This window comes from Orycteropus afer, unplaced genomic scaffold (genome assembly GCF_000298275.1).
Source record: "Orycteropus afer afer isolate SDZICR_OR568_19922 unplaced genomic scaffold, OryAfe1.0 scaffold00255, whole genome shotgun sequence".
NCBI lineage: Eukaryota > Metazoa > Chordata > Mammalia > Tubulidentata > Orycteropodidae > Orycteropus > Orycteropus afer.
In genome coordinates this window covers 270,341-276,714 of record NW_006921842.1, presented here as the reverse complement: position 1 = coordinate 276,714, position 6,374 = coordinate 270,341, and the positions used below count along the sequence as shown (strand labels likewise).

The 6,374-nt window shown below is 37.6% G+C and overlaps 1 non-coding gene across 1 annotated transcript; it reads right to left on the bottom strand.

Moving 5' to 3' along the window:
* Positions 1–5,956: 5,956 nt before the first annotated feature.
* Positions 5,957–6,063, bottom strand: LOC122150846. The gene has a single exon (XR_006163882.1). It is a non-coding gene; the product is annotated as a U6 spliceosomal RNA (small nuclear RNA).
* Between the last annotated feature and the right edge of the window lie 311 nt (positions 6,064–6,374).

The window sequence follows — 6,374 nt, the reverse complement described above, 5'->3', positions numbered from 1 at the left end:
TGGCATGGCTTCCAATACAATATTGAATAAGAGTAATGATAAATGACATCTTTATCTAGTTCCCATTCACAAGTGGAAGGCTTTCAGTCTCTCTGTTTTTATTACCTCAGTGCCACTCTGACAAGAATATACCACAAATAGGATGACTTGAACAAACAGAATTTTATTCTCTTATTACACTTTGGGAGGCTAAAAGTCCAAGTTCAAAGTGCCAGGCTCTAGGGGCTGGTTGGAAGCCCCTTGACATCGGACTTCAGTTCTGCCTTTTGCTCTTGGCCCACTGAAGCAGGAGACTTTTCTTCACTCAAGCAGTTGCTGGCTGCTGAGGCTGACAAATCCAAGGTAGACAAGTAAAAAGGCACAGTCCCAATATTATCAAATAACATGGCAGGCCACTAATTCAAATCCAGAAAAAGTCCCAACATTGCCAGGGCATGGCAAGTTGTTGAAAAACAACTTGGCTACATGCAGGGTTCAAGCTTGCCAAAACGCTGGAGATCTTCCTCAAAGTTGCTTCATGTATAATGGAAGCAGCCCACACCCCTGAAGCAGCTACTCAAAAGCTTCAGTAGATTCCATCATGGAATTACCAATCACACCATAGGGAATAACTACATCCAGCTGTCCATCCAGTCAAAACCAAGCCCACCCAAGTTGACAAACAACCTTAACTACCACACTCTCCATTGAGAATAATGTTGGGTCTTGGTATTGTGTGTATGCCCTTAATTATGTTGAAGAATTTCTCTCCTAGTCCTATTTTGCTGAGAATTTTTATTAGGAATCAACATTGCATTTCGTTAAATGCCTTTTCTGCATTGATTGATATGATAATATGGTTCTTTTCTTTTATTTATGAGTGGATTACATTGATTGTTTTTGTAGTGCTGAACCATTCTTGGATACCTAGTATGAATCCCACTTGGTTTTGTGATATATTATATTTTTGATACGTTGTTGGATTCTATTGGCTAGGATTTTGTTGAGGATTTTTGCAGCTATATTCATGAGGGATATTGATCTGTAAATTGCTTTTTCTTCTAGCTTTGATATCAGTGTTGTGCTTATTTCATAAAATGAATTCAGGATTATTGCATCCTTTTCTATATTCTAAAGTAGTGTGAATAGAATTAGTGTCAGCTTTTTTTCTGTATGTTTGGTAGAATTCTCTAGTGAAGCCATCAAGGCCTGGACATTTCTTTTTGTTGGGAGATTTTTAATGAGCTGTTCAGTTTCTTCCCCCATTATGTGTCTTTTCATATTTTCTACCTCAGTCTGTATTAGTTTAGGTATGTCATGTATTTCTAAAATTTGTCTATTTCTTCTGGTTTTAAATTTGTTAGAGTACAGTTCTTCATAGTATTGATTATATTATTATTCTTTATATTTCAGATGATTCTGTTTTGATGTCAACCATTTCATTTCTCATTCATGTTATTTGCATCTTCTCTTTCTTTTCCTTAGTTAAATTTGCCTGTAGTTTGTCAGTTTTGTTAATCTTTCCAAAGGACCAGCTTGTAGTCTTGTTGATTTTCTCTGTTGTTTTTCTGTTTCATTTATTTTGGCTATAATCTTTATTATTTCCCTTTTACTGGAGACTGTAGCCTTTTATTTTAAACTGTTCTTCTTCTAATTGTTGGAGTCATTCGCCTAAGGCATTGATTCTGTTTTTTTCTTCTTTTTGATATGTGCATTTGTTGTTATAAATTGACCTCTGACCAAGAATCCTAACTCAGAGTATGTAGTTAAAAAATAGTGGGTTAAAAAACCAAATGAATTATTAACTGTAGTAGTTAATCTTGAGCTTTCTGAACATCTAGGAAGTTCAAGCACCAAAGCATTCCTTATTACCTTGGCCTAGGAGACCTAAGAGATTACTGTATATAACTCTAGAAAGATAGTCAGGACTTAACTAGTGAGTTTCTCCATGATCCAAAAAACCAGAGCTCCATGATCCAAAAAAGCAGTCTCCATAACTGGCATACTATTTGTAGGTCTTTAATGTAAGATCAGGGGGTAGTGGTGGTTCAGAGGTAGAATTTCCCCCACCATGCCGGAGGTCTGAGTTCAGTTTCAGGCCAATGTACCTTATATACTACCATTAATCAGTGGAGGCTGATGCGTTGTTATAATGTTCAACATTCTTTATTCAGTACAGCTTTCAGACTAAGATGGACTAGAAAGAAAGGCCTTCTGAAAGTCAGTCAATGCAAATTCTACAGATCACAACTGTGTGACAGGGCAGTATTTCATTCTGTTGTGTATGAGGTCACGTGAATCAGGGGCCAACTCACTGGCAGCTAACAACAACAAAAGTAAAATCAGTTTGAAAATCTACATTTTAAAGGGATTTTAAAAAACTTTCCTTTAAAGCTTATTCATACAGAGGAGGAGCTCTGGTGGCATAGTGTCTAAAGCATTTGTCTGCTAACCAGAAGGTTGGCAGTTCAAATCTACAAACACTCCATGGAAGGAAGACTGGGCAATCTACTTCTGTAAAGATTTACCACCTGGGAAACCCAAAGGTGGTTGCTATGAGTCGGAAGCAACTCCATGGCTGTGAGTTTGCTTTTTTCCCCCAATACAAAGTAGATCTGAGAAAGGTGTAAAAATTGAATCTGGGATCATTTTTCTGGTGGTTCGTGATCATACCTATCAGAATAAGATAAGCTGGAAAAGGAGGCTACATTTCAAAACTGATTGTTATAAGGATGCTAACAAATTTTTAGGAATTCAGTTCTTTCAGCAATCTTGACTTGAGAATTGACATAGTCAGTCTGTATCAGGGAACGTAAGTCCAAAAGGAAAGAAATTAGGTTAATTGTGAATAGTAATTTGAAAATAACAAATTTATTTTTCTAGTTAGAGAGATTTTATAAAAAATATGCATATGTGATGTGGGAGCAATAAATTACATTGCTGCAGATTTTCAGTAGGATCTAAGAATAGAAAAGAGGTTATTCTTTAAGTTTTGTTCAGAAGGACTCCCAAAAAATATCACAACATCTAAAGATACATCTAAACCCAGAGGAAAGAAGGAAAGCAACAACAAGCAAATCCTCAGACAAGCTGTTATACAACTTCCCCCAAGTATATTTAACATTTTGTTTTTCAAAGGTTGCCACTTGCATTTGTACATATTTTGATCCATAGGAAAACTCATTTATGCAGCACATTTTAAATATTTTCATTAAAGGCATTTCAGAACTCTAAATTGTGTCAAATGCATCCTTGACACCTGCAGAAATGTTTCAGAAAAGAATTATGGAACAGCAACATAATTAATTGCCCATTGAAGAAAGCTTAATGGATCATAGAAAATGCCCACGTTGGCATCTGTAATTTCAATGCATGGCTCTTAGTGTTTCCCTAAAGGTGTTAGACTAATGAAATAAGTAATAATACAAATACCAATTTGCTTTGCTTTGTTAATTTACCCAATTTTGTTGCTTCATGCACTGTTTCTTCAGTTTACCAACTTACTACTTACCTAGGGCCACTCTCAAGAATTAAAAAAACAAAACAAAACAAAAAAATCCTGACATGATTAAATGAGGTTATATTATTTTCTCTTAATCTATCACTGTTGAGAATATTCCAGAAGTCCACTAGTTAATTGAATACCTGTTACCAGGACTGATTTTTTGATTGTGGTAAGTTGAAATGTTAGAATTACTAAGTAAAAAAGTAACTACTATGTGAATTAGTTTTAAATCTCCTGAAAATAGTAACACTGTTCTATTATTAATTTACTTGATTCTTGGTGGAACTTTTTTTTTTTTCAAATACAAGAAATGCCAAGATTTCTTTCTTTTTTTTTTTTTCCAATGTGATTTGGGTGAAAGTTCACAGAGCAAATTCACTTTCCATATGGCTGCTTGAATACACTTAGTCTCATGACTTTGACTACAATTTACCAAAATGCAACAGCTTCCCTCCCACTTCTTCCTCATAGTTAGCTCTTCCCGGTGTCCTTTCCTCCGTGCACTCCTGCCCCTGAGCTGTCTCCCTGTGCATACACAGCCCTTCTATTCTCTCATGATTGTTCTCTCCAAGGAGTTTATCTACCTAATGTAAATATTTACCTCATATGGCTGTCTTTTGTTTTGGTAGCCACAGGAGTGGGTTCAGTTGCAGACCTGAAGGGCAGCTGGGGGCCATAGTGTCAGTGGTTCCATCAGGCTTTACCAGACTAACAAACTGGTCCCCCTCTTTTTTTTTTTTTTCCCCAACAATTTTGAGTTTTGTTCCACATTGTTCTCCCACTTTATCCAGGATCTCCTACATAGATCCCTCTCCGAGTGGTTGACAGTGTTAGCCAGGCATCATCTAGTTCTTCTGGTGTCATAGTCATATAGGAAGAGGATCACATGGTATACCAGTCACTTGGATTAATTGTTTCCATGAATCTTTGGTTTTCTTCATTCTTTGCTCTGGACAAGGAGAGACCCATTGTTGCATCCAGATGGCCACCTGCAAGCTTGTAAGACCCCAGTTGCTACTCGCCAAAGTAGGATGTGGAACAATGTTTTGTGTATAGCATGTTATGCCAATTAAGCTTGATGTCCTCTGTGGTCCCAAGCCCACAAGTCCAACTACTTGCTCCCACTGGGTAGCTGGCTGTGGCCAAGAAGTGACTACAAACTTGCCCCTTGTCAGCTCTACTATATACCTGGGAATTCTTACAGAACACACACATGCATTTGTAGAAACATTGTCTGCCAACCCTATACATGGTCTTGGGCACACTCTCTCTACATGTTGTTATGTGCCATCGAGTCGGCCCTGACTCATAGTGACCCCTCCTTGGGTTTCCGAGGCAGTATCACTACAGAAGTAGGATTGCCCAACCTTTCTTCCGAGGAGTGGCTGGTGGGTTTGAACTGCCAGCCTTCTGGTTAGCAGTCAAGTGCTTTAGCCACTATGCTACCAGAGCTCCCTTCCTCCACATAGACATACATAATAGTTCAGCCTGTGCACCCATCTATCCACCTGTATACCCTTGTTTGCCTTCACTGACAATGCAGTACTGTATGTGCAAAAGTGTTCATCTTTTTTGTCTGTATCTCCCATGCACCTCTCTATGTCTTCCTCTTCCTCAATACCACCATGTTAATCACTCACATTTGGTACATTGCTCTTATCTTCACCTAAATCAATATTTATCTCTTCCTATCTAACAGTGTTCGCTCCCCTCTCCTCCCACCCCTGGTAACCAACAAAGAAAATTTCCTTCCATATATAAACTTCTCCTTGACTTTTTAAGATAATGGACTAATACTGTATTTGTCCTTTTGTTATTGACTTATTTCACTCAGCGTAATGTCCTCCAAGTTCATCCACGTTATGCGATGTTTTGCGGATTCTACATTATTCTTTAGGGTTGCATAGTATTCCATTGTGTCTATGTACCATAGTTTGGTTATCTATTCTTCAGTTGATGGGCACATAGGTTGTTTCCATCTTTGGGCTATTGTAAATAGTGCTGTGATGAACATAGGTGTGCATATGTCTGTTCTTGTTCTGGCTCTCACTTCTTTAGGATATATACCTAGTAATGTAATGGCTGGGTCCAATGGTATTTCTAATTCCACTTTCCACAGTGGTTGTATCATTTTACAGTCCCACCAGCAGTGTATGAGAGTCCCAATCTCTCCATATCCTCACCAGCATTTGTTATTTTCTGTCTTGTTGAATTTTGCTACTAGTGCTAGGCAAGATGGTATCTCACTGTTTTGATTGGCACTTCTCTAATGATTGTGAGCACTTCTTCATATGTTTGTTGGCTGCCTGAATATCCTCTTTTGTGAAGTGTTTATTCATGTCTTCTGCCAATTTTTTAATTGGATTAGTTGTCTGTCCTTTTGTTGTTGAGGTGTTGGAGTTTTCTATAAATTCTAGAGATAAATCCCTTGTCAGATATGTCATTGCCGAATATTTTTTCCCAGTCTGTAGAAAAAATATGGAATGCTTCTCAAATTTGTGTGTCATCCTTGTGTAGGGGCCATGCTAATCTTCTCTGTATTGTTCCAATTTTAATATATGTGCTGCCAAAGTGAGCACAGTAGAACATTTTTTAAAACCTTCTTCTGTAACTCTCTTTTGGCTTATTTCTGTCTCTAGCAGTATCACTTCCTTTCAACATTTTCACTCCCTTTCAACTCATATCTCCTTTTGTGGCTCTATTTCCACATAGTTTCCGTGATTATTCTATGATTGTGTCACTATATCCCACATCATTCTTATTGATTGGATTTGTGGAAATTTCAAAACTTGAAGAACAGGTTTGTTCACACTATCCACATTGAAAATATGGAATCAATGGTCAGCATTATCAAGAAAGACAGCCCAATAACTGCAGGGGGATATTTTCA